This window comes from Mobula hypostoma, chromosome 1 (genome assembly GCF_963921235.1).
Source record: "Mobula hypostoma chromosome 1, sMobHyp1.1, whole genome shotgun sequence".
Classification (NCBI taxonomy): Eukaryota; Metazoa; Chordata; class Chondrichthyes; order Myliobatiformes; family Myliobatidae; genus Mobula; species Mobula hypostoma.
Window position 1 is genome coordinate 32,895,396 of NC_086097.1, and position 17,950 is coordinate 32,913,345.

General features: G+C 44.5%; 1 protein-coding gene across 9 annotated transcripts in view; it reads left to right on the forward strand.

Moving 5' to 3' along the window:
• The first annotated feature begins 408 nt into the window (after positions 1–408).
• Positions 409–17,950, forward strand: part of ttll5 (tubulin tyrosine ligase-like family, member 5) — a 508,510-nt gene continuing 490,968 nt past the window's right edge. For 8 of the 9 annotated variants that reach the window (XM_063045983.1, XM_063045976.1, XM_063045953.1 and 5 more), the window contains exon 1: positions 409–535. The gene's annotated coding sequence lies outside the window, so the exon portion shown is untranslated. The remainder of the gene's footprint in view (positions 536–17,950) is intronic. The other variant, XM_063045964.1, reaches the window with a different exon arrangement.

Consider the following 17,950-nt stretch of genomic DNA (forward strand, 5'->3'; position numbering starts at 1 on the left):
ACAAACAACGGAACCTGTCCCGCGGAAGGGTCCGCTTGTGCAGGCGCACTCCCACTTTGGGGGGGGGGGGAATTTGCGGACTGTCAACATCTGCGACGCTCCAAGTTTTACACAAGTCTTCAACATGCATCATCAGTTCCAATGCACGATGGGAAATGTATTCAGACTAAAGGCTTTGGAGAATAAAGCGCGTCTCATTCCCAGCTTATAACTTCACTGACACAAATTTTTGAGCACACAATAAATATCTGGCGTGCCCAGGAGTTTGACGTGCGCATCGGCAGCGCTCGGGAAGGTCTGCTCGGCGCATGCGTATCAGAAAGCTTTCCTGAACCGCGGAGCAGCTTCAGCGCAGACGCGGTGTGGGGCGGGGCGGGGCGTTCGAGCCGCGGCGCAAGCGCGCTGCGATTGGCGGGCGGGCTGAGGCTGTTGCAGTTACCAAGGGAGACGGACGAAGCTCTGGAGGGGAGAGAGGCTCCCGATGGATCACCCTTTCAGATAGTGGTGGCGACAACAAGGAAGGGTGTCTGTGCAGGTAAGGGTGGACGGCAGCATACTCCCACTCCGCCTACTGCGGCTGGTATTTGAAGCTGCCTCTGAGCTCCTGCTGAAGTTTCGGCAGGCAGGTGAGGAGTCCTTTAGGCCTCGGTAGCGGGCGGGGGAGGGGGGACTCTGCAGAGGGTAAGGGGTGAGGAATGTGTGTGAGACGACTCTCCGCTACCCACCCCTTGCTCCGACTCCATCCTGCTTCCACGCAGTGCCCAAGATCCAAGAGGACGGGGGATCTCGCCCGCTGCCACCGGAGTATTGCGCAATGAAGAATGCCCTGGCAAGGGACGTCAATTACAGCTTTAAATATGTAAGTAGGTCACATTAAACCAACCATGCATATTATCTTTCCCCATGATAAACAGGGGCAAATTTAATCTGGGACGCCGAATGCAGGGCAATATTCAGCTTGTCACCTGCCGTGACACATCGTTAAATTTTGTTTGACAATTGTGTCTGCAAAACTGTTTGGGACGTTTACTGCATGAGGAAACAGAACAGTCAGTTAGCCTTTGGGACTTCTTAGCGACTGCAGAGGCTGAAATTTGGAGCAAAAATCAAAATGCCGAAGGAAACTGCAGGCCATGCAGCATCTATAGAGGGGAAAGGGACAGTTCAACTTCTGGTTTGAGACCGTGCTTCAGTGCTGGCATATGATGATGTAAGCCCAATCTGGTCAATCTCTCTTCATATGTCAACCACTTCATCCCAAGCTCCAAGTTTATTTATCATGCCTACATTGAAACATACGGTGAACTGTATGGATAGCATTAACAGCCAACACACTCAAGGTTGTGCTGGGAGCAGCCTGAAAGTGTTGCCACCCATTCTGGTGTCAGCATAGCATCCCCAGCATGCTTGGCAGAACAATACGACAAAAGCAAAACAAGCCTTATTCCTCTCTCCCACCTGTGCTTGTACGCATTCAGCAGAGTTGGATTCGGACCTGGAGACATTGGGCTTTGACTTCCCTAGCAGACTCATACGAATTTACACCAGGAAGCAACCTAATGAACTTTCTCTGCCTTTCCTCCAAAGCAAGCTTAACCTTCCTTAAATATGCAGATCAAAACTTTCTATTTCAACACTTCTTGTAATAAAGATCAGTATTCCATTATCTTTCTTACAAACTTGCTGTGTTCACTACTGGATCTGCTATTCGGGAATGAGACAAGGCAGGTAACAGAAGTTTGTGTCGGGAAACACTTCGCATCCAGTGACCATTAGTTTCAAAGTAAATATGGAAAGAGCGGTCTGGTCCACAGGTTGAGATTCTTAATTGGAGAAAGGCTAATTTTGATGGTATCAGAAATGATCTGGCAAGTGTGGATTGGGACAGGCTGTTTTCTGGCAAAGACGTACTTGGAAAATGGGAGGCCTTCAAAGATGAAATTTTGAGAGTACAAAACTTGTCAGAATAAAAGGTAAAGATAACAGGTGTAGGGGACCTTGGTTTTCAAGAGATATTGAGGCCTGGTTTAGAGGAAAAAGGAGGGGCAGAGCAGGTATAGGCAGGTAGGAAGAAATGAGGTGCTTATGGAGTACAAGAAATGCAAGAGAACACTTAAGAAAGAAACCAGGAGGGCTAAAAGAAGGCATGAAGTTGCCTAGCAGACAAGGTGAAGGAGAATCCAAAGGGATTCTACAGGTATGTTGAGAGCAAAAGGATTACAAGGCAGAAAATTGGTCCTCCAGAAGATCAGAATGGTAATGTATGTATGGAGCCAAAACAGATGGGAGAGATCTTAAATGAATTCTTTGCACCTGTATTTACTCGGGAGATGGATACAGAGTCTATAGAAGTGAGGCAAAGTAGCATCAACTTCATGGAGCCTGTACAGATTACAGAGGAGGAGGTGTTTGCTACCCGGAGGTAAATCAGAGTGGATAAATTCCCAGAGCCTGATAAGGTGTTCCCCCTGACCTTATGGGAGGCAAGTGTAGAAATTGCCAGGGCCCAAGCAGAGAAATTTAAATCATCCTTGGCGACAGGAGAGGTACCAAAGAATTGGAGGATAACCAATTTTGTCCAAAAAGGCTGTAAATGTAAACTAGGAAATTTTTTGGCCAATGAGTCTGACATAGTCATAGTCATAGTCATACTTTATCAATCCTGGGGGAAATTGGTTTTTGTTACAGTTGCTCCATAAATAATAAATAGTAATAGAACATAAATAGTTAAATAGTAATATGTAAATTATGCCAGTAAATTATGAAACAAGTCCAGGACCAGCCTATTGGCTCAGGATGTCTGACCCTCCAAGGGAGGAGTTGTAAAGTTTGATGGCCACAGGCAGGAATGACTTCCTATCACGCTCAGTGCTGCATCTCGATGGAATGAGTCTCTGGCTGAATGTACTCCTGTGCCCAACCAGTCCATTATGTAGTGGATGGGAGACATTGACCAAGATGGCATGCAACTTAGACAACATCCTCTTTTCATTCACCACTGTGAGAGAGTCCAGTTCCATCCCCACAACATCACTGGCCTTACAAATGAGTTTGTTGATTCTGTTGGTGTCTGCCACCCTCAGCCTGCTGCCCCAGCACACAACAGCAAACATGATAGCACTGGCCACCACAGACTCGTAGAACATCCTCGGCATTGTCCAGCAGATGTTAAAAGACCTCAGTCTCCTCAGGAAATAGAGACGGCTCTGACCCTTCTTGTAGACAGTCTCAGTGTTCTTTGACCAGTCCAGTTTATTGTCAATTCGTATCCCCAGGTATTTGTAATCCTCCACCATGTCCACACTGACCCCCTGGATGGAAACAGGGGTCACCGGTACCTTAGCTCTCCTCAGGTCTATCACCAGCTCCTTAGTCTTTTTCACATTAAGCTGGAGATAATTCTGCTCACACCATGTGACAAAGTTTCCTACCGTAGCCCTGTACTCAGCCTCATCTCCCTTGCTGATGCATCCAACTATGGCAGCGTCATCCGAAAATTTCTGAAGATGACAAGACTCTGTGCAGTAGTTGAAGTCCGAGGTGTAAATGGTGAAGAGAAAGGGAGATAAGACAGTCCCCTGTGGAGCCCCAGTGCTGCTGATCACTCTGTTGGACACACAGTGTTGCAAGCACACGTACTGTGGTCTGCCAGTCAGGTAATCAAGAATCCATGATACCAGGAAAGCATCCACCTGCATCATCAGTTGTGGGAAAGTCATTGGAAGGTATTCGAAGGGACCGGTTATATGAGAATTTATTTAGACATTGACCGATTAAGGATAGTCAGCATGGCTTCATGTGTAGTAGGTCATGTTTAACTAGTTTTATAGTTTTTCAAGGAAGTTACCTGGAAATTTGGTGAAGGCAAGGCATTAGATGGTGTCTAAATGGACTTCAGCAAGGCCTTTGACAATTGCCGCATGGGAGGCTGGTCAAGAAGGTTCAGTCGCTCAGCATTTAAATTGGATTTGTCATTGGCTCTGTGGAAGAGGCCAGACAGTGGTAGTGGGGGGTTGCCTTTCTGACTGGAGGCCTGTGACTAGTGCCGTGCTTCAGGGTTTGTAGCTCTGTTCTTTGTTATTTGTCATTTATATCAATGATCTGGATGATAATGTGGTTAACTGGATCAGCAAATATACGGATGACACCAAGATTGAGGATGTGGTAGACAGTGAGGAAGGCTATCATGGCTTGCAGAAGGATCTGCATCAGCTGGAAAAATGGGCTGAAAATGGCAGATGGAATTTAATGTAAACAAGTGTGAGGTTTTGCACTTTGGTAGGACCAATCAGTGAATGATAGGGCAGAAAGGCATGTGGTCGAACAGAGGGTTCTGAGAATACAAGTACATTTGTACATTTCATTGAAAGTGGCGTCACAGGTAGATAGGATCATAAAGAAAGCTTTTGGCACATTGGCCTGTGTTAATTACAGATGTTATGTTGAAGTTGTATAAGATGCTGGTGAGGCTTAATTTGGAGTATTGTGTGCAGTTTTGGTCACCAGCCTACAGTAAAGATGTAAACAAGGTTAAGAGGGTGCAGAGAAAATTGACAAGGTTGTTGCTGGGTCTGGAAGACCTGGGTTATAAGGAAAGATTTTATAGGTTAGAACTGTATTCGGTAGAATGAAGAAGATTGAGAGGAGATTTGATAGTGGTATACAAAATTGTGAAGGGTATAGATGGGGGTAAATGCTTTTTCCACTGAGATTCGGTGGAACACTAACTGGAGGTTTTGGATGAAAGATGAAAAGTTTAAGGGGAACATGAGGGGAACCTCTTCACTCAGAGGGTCATGACAGTGTGGAATGAGCTGCCAGCTCAAGTGGGGCATGCGAACTTGATTTCAACGTTTAAGAGAAGTTTGGATAGGTACATGGATAGTGAGGATATGGAGGCTATGGTTCGGGTCATTGGGAGTAGGCAGCTTAAATGGTTTCAGCGTGGACTTGATGCACCAAAGAGCCTGTTTCTGTGCTGTACTTCTGTATGACATGGTTGTGGATGGTCCTGGAACCGGATCCTTGGGTGTAACCAAATGAGGTTCAGAATTGTTTGCCAAGTTCGTCAAGTACCAAAAGTCAAAGCAGATAAAGGATCAATGAATATGAATTGAATTGACTTTATTTCTTACATCCTTCACATATGAGGTGTAAAAAAAATCTTCACGTTACATCTGTCTAAATGTGCAATGTACAATTATAGTAATTTATAATTTATGATAAATAGGACAGTCAGTGTAATATAGAGTACACTCAAATCAGTGTGAGTTCATCAGTCTGATGGCCTGGTGGAAGAAGCTGTCCCAGAGCCTGTTGGTCCTGGCTTTTATGCTGCAGTATCATTTCCCGGATGGTAGCAGCTGGAATAGATTGTGGTTGGGGTGACTCGGGTCCCCAATGATCCTACAGGCCCTTTTTTCACATCTGTCCTTGTAAATGACCTGAATCATGGGAAGTTCACAACTATAGATGTGCTGGGCTGTCCGCACCACTCTCTACAGAGTCCTGCGATTAAGGGAGGTACAGTTCCCATATCAGGCAGTGATACAGCCAGTCAGGATGCTCTCAATTGTGCCCCTATAGAAAGTTCTTAGGATTTGGGAGACCATACCAAACTTCCTCAACCGCCTGAGGTGAAAGAGGCACTGTTGTGCCTTTTTCACCACACAGCTGGCGTGTACAGACCATGTGAGGTCCTCAGTGATGTGGATGCCGAGGAACTTAAAGCTGTTTACCCTCTCACCCCAGATCCATTGATGGCAATAGAGTATAGCCCGTCTCCATTCCTCCTGTAATCCACAACCAGCTCCTTTGTTTTCGCGACAGGGGGCGAGGTTGTTTTCTTAATAACCTATGTCAGAGAGATGACTTCTTCCCTGTAGGCCTCCTCATTATTGTTTGAGATTATGCCAATGAATGTAGTGTTGTCAGCAAATTTAATCAGCAGATTAGAGCTATGGGTGGCAATACAGTCATGGGTATACAGTGAGTAAAGGAGGGGACTCGGTATGCAGCCCTGAGGGACTCCTGTATTGAGAGTCAGAGGGTTGGAGGTGAGGGAGCCCACTCTTACAACCTACTGGCGATCTGACAGGTTGGAGGCTGGTCCCGAGGCTCGATGTCCGCAAGACAGGGTCAAGGCCAACGTCTCTGAGCTTCTTGTTGAGCCTGGATGGAACTATGTTGTTGAATGCTGAACGGTAGTCCAAGAACAGCATTCTCACATAAGCATCCTTCTCCAGATGTATAAGGACGGTATATAGAGCAGTGGCTATTGCATCATCTGTCGATCGGTTGTGTCGGTAGGCGAATTGTAGGGGGTCCAGTTTGGGTGGTAGCAAGCTGCAGATATAATCCTTGACCAGCCTCTCAAAGCACTTGTTTATTATTGAGGTGAGTGCGACAGAATGTCAGTCATTCAGGCATGTTACTTTGGTCTTTTTTGGGTACAGGGACAATGGTGGATAATTTGAAGCAGGGGGACACTCTACATTGGGGTGGGAGGAGAGGGAGAAAGATTAAAATTGTCAGTAAACACACCTGCCAGTTGTGCTCCGCACATCCTGAGAACTCGCTATGGGATGCTGTCCGGTCCCACAGCCTTGTGACTGTCCACTCGTTGGAAACATCTGTGTGCCTCAGCGATGACCAGGTTGCAGGTTGTAGCTGTGGCTTTCCTTGGAGGCTCAGAGTTAGCAACATACAAGTGATTGAGCTCATCTGGGAGAGAGGCCGCGATGTTGGCGGCACCACAACGTTTGACTTTGAAGTCTGCGATGGTACGCAGCCCTCGCCACAAGTCACGTGTGCTATTCGTTGTGAATCTTGACTTAATCTTGTCCCTATATTGTTGTTTCACAGCCTTAATAGCTTTGTGATCATAGCTGCTTTTCTTGAGCTCTAGCTGATCGGCAGCGATGTAAGCTCAATGTCACGCTGTAAGTGCAGCTCGTATGGAACTATTGATCCAGGGTTCCAGTTCGGGAAGTTCCTGACCGCCTTCTGGGGGACAACAGCGTTGAAGCACTTCTGGATGAAGCATGTGACTCCATCAGTGAACTTGGAGACATCCTCATCATGGAAGACATTCCAGTCGACATCATTGAAGCAGTCCTGCAGCATGGAGGCCGATTGGTCAGACCAACAGTGGACGGTTTTAACTATGGCCGCCAATTGTTTCAGCTTCTGCCTGTACATTGGCAAAAGCAGGATCGAAGAGTGATTCGATTTTCCAGAAGCTGGGCGAAGGAGAGCTTTGTAAGCGTTGTGGAAGGGAGTGTAGCAGCTGTCAAGTGTGTTATCTCCACTAGTGCCCACCTGGATGTGTGACAAAACTTCAGAGAGTCCTTCATCAGCAACGCTCGATTAAATTCACCAGTGACAATGAAGGTAGCCTCTGGGTGTGCAGTCTCCAGTGTGTTGATGGACTCGTACAGTTCCTTGAGAGCCAGGTCAGTGTCAGCCTGTGGCAGAATGTACACCGCTGTGAACTCCCTGGGCAGCCAGTGGGGTCTGCACAGCAGCACAAGGAGGATCGTTTGACAGAATTGTCAAATGGTGCCAGTTGGGATGAATGTTGGTTTGTGACCCGGTTAGAAATATTGCAACTTGGAGATGTGTACAAAGTCGTAAAGAGCAGTGGGAGACTGGAGGATTGAGAAAACTTTAAAAAGCAACAATGAACAACTAAACAAGAAATAAGGAAAGGGAAGATAGAATATGAAAGTAAATTAGCACAAAATATAAAAACAGATAAAGCAAAAGTTTTTATAAATATATAAAGCGGAAGAGGGTGGCTAAAGTCAACGTAGGTCCCCTGGAAGACGAGAAGGGGAGATTGATATTGGGTGATAAGGAAATGGCTGAGGCATTGAACAACTATTTTGTGTCGGTCTTCACAGTGGAGGACACGTTTAATATGCCAAAAAAGGATGTTATGGATGAAATGGGAAGTGAGGACCTCGATTAAAATCACTGTCACTAAAGAGATAGTGATGAGCAAACTAGAGAGCCTGAAGGTAGATAAGTCCCCTGGTCCTGATGGGATGCATCCCAGGGTGCTGAGGGAATTGGTGGAGGTTATAGTAGACAATTTTGTAATCATTTATCTAGACTCTGGGCAGATCTCAGCGGATTGGAAGAGAGCAAATGTCACGCCATGTCAGGAAAATGCTTGAAGCTGTCATTAAGGAAGAAATAGCGAAACATTTAGAAAGGAGTGGTTCCATTAGACAGACACAGCACAGATTCAGAAAGGGCAGGTCCTGTTTGACAAACTTACTGGAGTTCTTTGAGGACATAATGGGTGCAGTGGATAGAGGGGAACAGGTGGATGTTGTATACTTGGATTTCTAGAAGGTGTTCGATGGAGTTTTTTGTATTGTTATATTTACGCTCTATTCTTAGTTGGTGCGGCTGTAACGAAACGAAATTTGCCCTCGGGATCAATAAAGTATATCTATCTATCTATCTATCTATCTGTAAGGTGCCGCACAAGAGACTTAAATAAGATAGTGATGCATGGAGTCGGAGGAAGTGTATTGGCATGGATAGTGGATTGGTTAACCAATAGAAGGCAGAGAGTTAGTATAAATGAGTGTTTCTCTGGTTGGCAGTCAGTGGTAAGTGGGGTGCCGCAGGGGTCTGTGCTGGGCCTGCAGCTGTTTACTATTTACATTGATGATTTGGAAGAGGGGACTGAGTGTAGCGTAGCAAAATTTGATGATGACACTAAACTGAGTGGAAAAGCAAATTGTACAGAGGATGTGGAGAGTCCACAGAGGGATATAGATAGGTTAAGTAACAGGGCCAAGATCTGACAGATGGAATACAATGTTGGTAAATGCGAGATCATCCACTTTGGAAGGAATATTAGAAGAGCAGATTATTATTTAAATGGTGAAAGATTGCAGCATGCTGTTGTGCAGAGGGACTTGGGAGTGCTTGTTCATGAATTGCAAAAAGTTGGCTTGCAGGTACAACAGCTTATTAAGAAGGCAAATGGAATGTTGGCCTTCATTGCTCGAGGGATTGAATTCAAGAGCAGGGAGATCATGCTGCAACTATACAGGGTACTGGTAAGGCCGCACCTGGAGCACTGTGTGCAGTTCTGGTCTCCATACTTGAGGAAGGATATACTGGCTTGGGAGGCAGTGCAGAGGAGGTTCACCAGGTTGATTCCAGAGATGAAGGTGAGGAGAGACTGAGTCGCCTGGGACTATACTCTCTGGAATTCAGAAGAATGAGAGGGGATCTTATAGAAACATAGAAAATTTTGAAAGGTGTAGATAAGATAGAAGTAGGAAAGTTGTTTCCATTGGTAGGTGAGACTAGAACTAGGGGACACTGCCTCAAGATTCAGGGGAGAAGATTTAGGATGGAGATGAGGAGAAACTGTTTTTCCCAGAGAGTGGTGAATCTGTGGAATTCTCTGCCCGGGGAAGCAGTTGGGGCTTCCTCACTAAATATATTTAAGATACAGTTAGACAGATTTTTACATAGTAAGGAAATCAAGGGTTATGGGGAAAAGGCAGGTAGTTGGAGCTGAGTTTATGGACAGATCAGCCATGATCTTATTGAATGGCGGGCAGGCTCGATGGGCTGGATGGCCTACTCCTGCTCCTATTTCTTATCTTCTTATTACAGTGATCCTATGCTTCAGTGATTTCTGCTTGTACTCTTGTCCTAAAGTGGAGTTACAGTCAGCGATTTGGGCAAGGCTGGGCTTGTGTGTCCATTTTATACTGAGGTTGTGATTCAGGTTGTAAAACTAACAAACTCAGAATCTGGTTTAATATCACTGGCATCTGTCATGAAATCTGTTGTTATGTGGCGGTAGTACATTGCAGTACATAATAAAAACTAAACAGTGGGGGGAAAAGCAGTGAAGTTGTGTTCATGGGTTCATTGTTCATTCAGATGTCTGATGGCAGAGGGAAAGAATCTTTTCCTGGCATCATTGTGTGTCCCTTTATCTTTTTGTACCTCCTCCCTGATGGCAACAATCAGAAGAGGGCATGTCCTTGTAAACGTAAGTATGCTGGATCAAATAATGACAGTACAAAAAGATCGTTACTTATCTTTCCACCCGTTTATTTCTTTGAGCTCAGCTGGCGAGTGAACTTGGACCTGACATCAGGGAGTGAATCCTTCCCATCTCCCCAGCGGTTCAACAAGTTCACTGCCTGATGTCAGAATTGTCAGAAGTTATAAGGCCACCGATACAAAAGAACAATCAATTTGATAAGCATTCCAGCCAAGTCAATAGACTATCGATACAAAGAACAATCAGTTTGATAACTATTCCAGCGAAGTCAATGGACTATTGATACAAAATTACAATCAATTTGTTAGACACTCCAGCCACCTTAATTAAAGAAAGAAATGTCCTACCTGGTTTGGTGGAGCCACAACTTAATTACAAAGATAAGAACATCCATCAAATTTATGCTTTAATTAAGAAAGGACTGTTCTGTCTAATTTCCATTAGGTACTGCTTTTTGTCAAAATCAAAAGGTGTGAAAAGCCCAGACATCTTATGTGGATCTAGGCGAACTTTAATCCTTGTCTTGGTCCAAAGAAAGCAGCTGTGAGACATTATTCAAACACACTGCAGTCACAGACATAGTCAGTACTGAATCCATTGTTTACAGGAATCTGAGAATCCCCCATTCCCTTAAACTTTATCATCCTGGGTGATGGGGATCCTTAGTGATGGATGCCATGTTTTTGAGGGATCGTCAGTTAGAATGTTGTCCACGGTACATCTGTATGAATTTGTAAGGGTCTTTGGTGATGTACCAAGTCTCCTCAAACTCCTTAAGAAATATAGCTGCTGTTGTGCTGCCTTTACAACTACATCAATATGTTGGGCCCAGGATAGATCCTTCGATATTGACAGCCAGGAACTTGAAATTGCTCACCCTTTGCACTTCTGATCCCTCTGAGGATTGGTGTGTGTTCTCTAGTCCACCTTTTCTGCAGGCCACAATCAGTTCTTTGATCTTACTAACGTTGAGTGCAAGGTTGCTGTTATGACACCACTCAACTAGCTGATCAGTCTCACTCCGCTACACCTTCTCATTGCCATCTGAAGTTCTACCAATAATAGCAACACACAACCGCTAGAGGAATTCAGAAGGCCAGGGGATATCTATGGAAAAGAGTAAACAGTCCACGTTTCGGGCTGAGTCCTGATAAAGGGTTTCAGCCCAAAATGTCGACAGTTTATTCTTTTCCATCGATGCTGCTTGTTCCTCCAGCATTTTATGTGTGTTGCTTGGGTTTCCAGCATCTGCAGATTTTCCCTTGTTTGTGATTCTGCCAATAATTGTTGTGCCATCAGTGAATTTATAGATGGCATTTGAGCTGTGCCTTGCCACACACTCATGGGTGTTGAGAGAGCAGGACTAAGCACATATCCTTGAAGTGTGCCAATGTTGATTATCAGCGAGAAGGAGATGCTACTTCTGATCTGCACAGACAGTGGTCTTATGGGGAGGAAGTCGAGGATCCTGTTGCAGAGGGAGATACAGAGGACCAGGTTTTGGAGCTCTGGAGTGATAGACAAATTGCGGTGGATCCAGAACCTTGCTGAGGCAGGAGTTGATTCTTACCGTAACCAACCTCTCAAAGCACTTCATCACAATAGATGTGAGTACAACCGGACAATAGTCATTAAGGTAGCTCACCCTGCTCTTGGGCACTAGTTTAATTGTTGCCCTTTTGAAGCAAATGGGAACTTCCGATTATAGCAATGAGAGATTGAAAATATCTTCGAGCACTCACCCCAATTGGTTGGCACAGATTTTCAGAGTTGTCTTAGGTACTCCATCGGGGTCTGTTGCCTTGCTGTTCTTGCACTGAAGTTATTATCCTTGTGTCTGAAGCTTTTTACTGTGATTCGTTAGCAAACTTTGTTTTGCCATTTGTTTTAACAAAGGAGCATTTATTCACTCTACAATTCCTGCAATTTTCTGTTCTTTCTCTTTTCAGTTTCTCCTTTATCATCTCGGTATTCAGTGAAAAAAAAATGTTTAACTCTCACCAAATTGGGTCTGTATTTGGTGTCTTGGACATCTTCTTCCTCCTGCCATAATTACCATCAAATTATTTTTTTTCTTCCCTCTCGTTTGTGTACAGGAATTTTAAGTCCCTGGTGTTATTTTTGAGACAGTGTGTTTATCATACTTCATTCTCTTGCACAGATATTTGTGCTTCTACACCAATTTCTTTTCACTACATATTGGATACTGTTATCCTTGGTAAATATAGTACAGTCTGGAGGGTGTGATCATTTGACCCATAAAGGGATGATTGTTTTAAGATTATCCCATTGAATATTTAACTTCAAGTCAAAAGTCATAGTTTCATATTTATCTTCTGCATTTCGTAGTCTGTGCTGTTCACTGTTGATCAAAATCATTACTGTGATATAAGTAATGCCAGAGTAGCACAACTTTACTAAAAGCTTGCGGTTTGACTTCAATTCCAGTGCCAATTGTAAGGAGTTTGTGTGTTTTCCCTGTGACCGTGTGGGTTTCCTCCAGGTGCCCTGGTTTCCCCTCTCAGCCCAAAGACATACTGGTTTGTAGGTTAATTGGTCATTGTAAATTGTCCTGTGATTAGGCTTGGGTTAGATGAAGTGGATTGCTGTGCTGTGCGGTGCAGCTCATTGGGCTGGGAGGGCCTGTTCCATGCTGTATCTTGACATAAAATTCAGTTCTTGTCACCTTACTGCAGGAAGGATGTGGTACTATAGAGAGAGTGCAGAGGACATTTACAAGGATGTTGCCTGGATTGGGGAGCATGCCTTATGAGAATAGGTTGAATGAACTCTTGGAGCTTTTCTCCTTGGAGCAGTGGAGGATGAGAGGTGAGCTGATCGAGGTGTATAAGATGAGAGGTATTGATCGTGTAGATAGTCAGAAGCTTTTTCCCAGGGCTGAAATGGCTAACACAAGAGGGCACAGTTTTAAGGTGCTTAGAAGTGGTACAGAGGAGATGTCAGGAGTAAGTTTTTTACACAGAGAGTGGTGAGTGCGTGGAATGGGCTGCCAGCGACAGTGGTGGAGGAGGATACGATAGAGTCTTTTAAGAGACTTTTGGATAGGTACATGGAGCTTAGAAAAATAGAGGGCTATGGGTAACCATAGGTAATTTCTGAGGTAAGGACATGTTTGGCACAGCTTTGTGGGCCGAAGGGCCTGTATTGTGCTGTAGGTTTTCTATGTTTCTATGTTTCACATCCAATCCTTGTATTCCATGCACTAGGAATTCCACACCTGTCTCAGCCTGTTATTATTCTATGCTACCCTCCCTGGTTGTTTACTGTATTTTTTTGCCTCTTGTTCAGCCTCCTTCAATTTATAGCAACAAACAAGCTATTGGAGAAACTCAGCAGGTCGAACAGCAACTGTGGAGGAAACATGAACAAAAGTTTTAAAGTTATTTTAGGAATAGTCTCTTCCCTTCTGCCATTGGATGTCTGAACGGTTCATGAACACTACTTCACTATTTTGATTTTTTTTATACTACTTATTTATTTTTTTATCTACTTTTTATTGCAACTTGTAACTTATAGTAATTTTTAAAAATGCATTGCACTGTACTGCTGCCGCCAAATATATTTGATGATTTCTCTTCTTCGATTGTCCATCGAAATCCGATGACGACGTCTACTCCTTTAACGGTGAGATCTTTGATGACTATACAGTCCTATCCTGGACCCACAAGCTCTATTGCAGGTGGGACATGTATATGTAGTAGTGGTGGTGGCAACCATGGCTGCATTTCTCCTGGCTCTCTTTTGCTATCTTCTGGTTGTTCTTTCCATCTCTAGAATACGAACCCCGTCACTACACAGCTGTCACCAAGTGGTACGGTCAGCAGCAACCTCCTCCAGGTCCTCGGGTCTGATCTTGCACTTCATTAAAGCATTCTTCATCTGATCCTTATAGCGCTTCTTCGGCCTTCCAGCTGAGCGTCGACCATCATGTAGCTGGCCGTATAACACTCTGCGGGGTAGCCAACATGGGGGCATCCTTATCATGTGCCCCAGCCACTGCAGCTGACGCTGGGTGATCATGGCCTCAATACTTCTGCAGTTGGTCTTTACAAGTATTTCAGTGTGAGGCACCCGCTCATGCCGGGTAATTCCCAGGATGTGCTGGAGGCAGCTTATGTGGAAGTGATGTGACGGCTGTAGGTTACCTAAGCTTCACAGCTATAAAGGAGGGTGGTGACACAGACCGCTTGGTATCCAGCGACCTTTGTGGAGGGACGAAGGCTCCTGTTCTGAAAGACTCTACGGCGAAGTCTCCCAAAGGCAGCTGATGCCTGTTTAACGCGACTCTGGATATCATTGTCAATGCCGCTATCCTCAGAGAGAATGCTCCCCAGATATTTGAAAGACGGCACTACTAACAGCTTTTCATCACCAACAGTGAAGGCAGGTAGAGTGGGTGGGACACTGGTACTCCATTGGCATACCATTTCTGTCTGGGTGGTATTGACAGTCAGCCCCATCCTGCTCAGCCAAAATTTTATGATTTATGTCATTGATAATAACCATGATTCTGAAAGGAGTTGTCAACATTTTGGGTCAGAACCCTGAATCACGAATTACATCAACTGCCTCAACTTCTCCAATCCATTCACCTATTCTAATCTCACCCCCTTCAGTTGCACAGTCCTTCATTCACATTGCACCTAGTCATCAAACTGACTACCTCGTGTTAGCTGACATGACGTGTATTTCCAGCATTTCAGGTTTTCACTGTTATGGTTCTGGTCTGCCTTTTTGTGCCAGTCTGGGGGCTTTGTGAGGCTGCAAGGTTCCCCGATCATCTGTAGGCATGCTGAATGCCTTCTAATGTTGCTCCACCTCTTTTCTGTAGTGATGCTCTTTCCCTTGTTGAGCTGTGGATGGTATGACAGTTGGCTAAAGGCACAGCTTCTGTATCGAAAAATATTTTAAAATTTGTTCTGTCCTGATTCAGCAATAGGCATTCGTGTATGTATTTGCAAATAAAGGAGATACTGTTTAAAAGAGAAAAGGAAAAATATATAAAGCTTCAGGAGTTGGGATCAAACGAAGCACACGAGGAGAGTAAAGAAGTCAGAAAAGGACTCAGAGGGAATTAGGAAAGCCAAGAGAGGCCATGAAAAGTGCTTGGCAAGTAGGATCGAGGTGAATCCCAAGGCATTCTACTCATGCATCAAGGATAAAGAGGGGAACGTTTGCTTGGTTGCAGAGAATGTGAATGAGGTACAATGAATACTTTGCTTCAGTATTTATCAAGGAAGAGGATTTGGAGGACCAGGAGAGGAGTGCTGAGAGTATAACTACATTAGGGTGTTTAGAAGTCAAGGAGGAGGAAGTTTTGGGCTTCCTAGTGAGTACTAAGGTGGATAGGTCCCCAGAGCCTCATTGGATTTACCCCATGTTATTGAAGGAGGCAAGAAATGAGATTGCTGGGCCCTTGGCCAGTACCTTTGTATCCATTCTAGCCACAGATGAGGTCCTAGAGGACTGGGGAGTGCGTAATGTTGTACCTCTATTTAAGAAGGGGAAAAACTTGGGAACGAAAGACTGGTGAGTCTCACATCAGTTGTAGGGAAATTCTTAGGGATGGGATATATGAGCATTTGGAAACCCATGGCCTAATGAGGGAGAGCCAGCATGGCTTTGTGTATGTCAAGTCATGCCTTAGCAACTTGATTGAGTTTTTTGACAAGGTAATGAGAGAGATTGATGAGGGTAGGACAGTGAATTGTTGTGTACATGGATTACGGTAAGGCGTTTGACAAAATCTCTCATGGGGGGCTAATCCAGAAGATTAGGATGCATGGGGTCTGGAGCAAATTGTCTGTTTTGATTCAGAACTGGCTTGCACATAGAAGACAGGGTGGTGGTTGAAGGGACTTATTTAAACTGAAGGTGTATAATTAGTGGAGATCCGCAGGGATCTGTGCTGGGGCCTTTGCTATTTGTGATGTATGTAAATGACCTGGATGAAAATGTAGATGTATGGGTGAATAAATTTGTGGATGATGCCAAGTTTGGTGGAGTTGTGGATAGTGTAGAAAACTGACAAGGAATACAGCACGATATAGATAATTGCAGATATGGGCTGAGAAATAGCAGATGGAGTTTAACCCAGATAAATGTGAGGTGTTTCACCTCAATAGGGCAAATACAAGGACCTATGTCCAGTTCCCTTTTGCCTATCAACTGTCTAGCTCTTGGCTCCATCCCTCCCCCTCCTGTCTTCTCCTATCATTTCGGATCTCCCCCTCCCTCTCCCACTTTCAAATCTCTTACTAGCTCTTCTTTCAGTTAGTCCTGACGAAGGGTCTCGGCCTGAAACGTCGAATGTACCTCTTCCTAGAGATGCTGCCTGGCCTGCTGCGTTCACCAGCAACTTTTATGTGTGTTGCTTGAAATTCCAGCATCTGCAAATTTCCTCGTGTTTGTGACCTATGACTGTGTTGCCATCCACAGTTCCAATATCTGCTAATTAAATTTGCTGATGATACTACATTGATTGGCCTTATCTCAAATAATAACGAGGCAGCCTACAAAGAAGAAGCCATCACCCTGACACAGCGGTGTCAAGAAAACAATGTCGCAAAAACAAAGGAGTTGGTTGTGGAGTACCGGAGGAATGGAGACAGGCTAACCCCTCTTGATATCAATGGATCTGGAGTTGAGAGGGTGTACAGCTTTAAGTTTCTTGGCATACACATCACTGAGGATCTCACGTGGTCTGTACATACCGGTTGTGTGCTGGAAAAAGCACAACAGCACCTCTTTCACCTCAAACTGTTGAAGAAGTTTGGTATGAGTCCCCAAATCTAAGGACTTTTTACAGGGAGACAATTGAGAGCATCCTGACTGGCTGCGTCACTGCCTAGTATGGGAACTGTACTTCCCTCAATCATATGACTCTGCAGAGAGTGGTGTGGACAGCCCAGCGCATCAGTAGATGTCAACTTCCCATGATTTAGGACATTTACAGAGACAGGTGTGTAAAAAGGGCCTGAAGCATCATTGGGGACCCATGTCACCCCAACCACAAACTGTTCCAGCTGCTACCAACCAGGAAATGGTACCGCAGCATAAAAACTAGGACCCACAGGCTCCAGGACAGCTTCTTGCACCAGGCAATCAGACTGATTAATTCATGCTGATACAATTGAATTTCTATGCTATATTGACAGTTGTACGTACTATTTATTGCAAATTACTATAAATCGTACATTTAGACAGACGTAACGTAAAGATTTTTTACTCCTCATGGATGTAAGAAATAAAGTCAATTCAATCATTCAATTCACAGACAGTACACTATTAAGGGCAAGATCCTTAACAGTGTAGCTGAGCAGAGAACTTGGGATCCAAGTTCATAGCTCCTTTAAAGTGGCTACACAAGGTGATAAGGTCGTTAAGAAGGCTTATGGAATACTTGCTTTTATTAGTAAGGCATTGAGTTCAAAAGTCAGAATGTTATGTTGCAATTTTATAAAATTCTGGTTAGGCCACAGATCAAGTATTGTGTACAGCTCTGGTTGCTTCACTATAGGAAGGATGAGAGGGTGCAGAAAAGGTTTATCAGGATGCTGACTGGTTTAGAGGGCATATGCTATTGCGAGCAGCTGAATAAACTTAGGTTGTTTTCTCTAGAGCACCAGAGGCTGAGGGGAGATCTGAAGGAGGTTTCCAAGATTATGAGAGGCAAAGATGAAGTGGACAGAGAGTATCTTTTCCTCAGAGTTGAAATGTCTCGTACCAGAAGGGGTAGGTTCAAAGGGGATGTGAGGTTTTTTTTTTACTCACAGTCACTGACGCCTGGAACATGCTGCCCAGTATGAGCATAGGATATAAGAGCAGAATTCGGCCATTTGGCCCATTGAGTCTGCTCCGCCATTTCATCACGGCTAATCC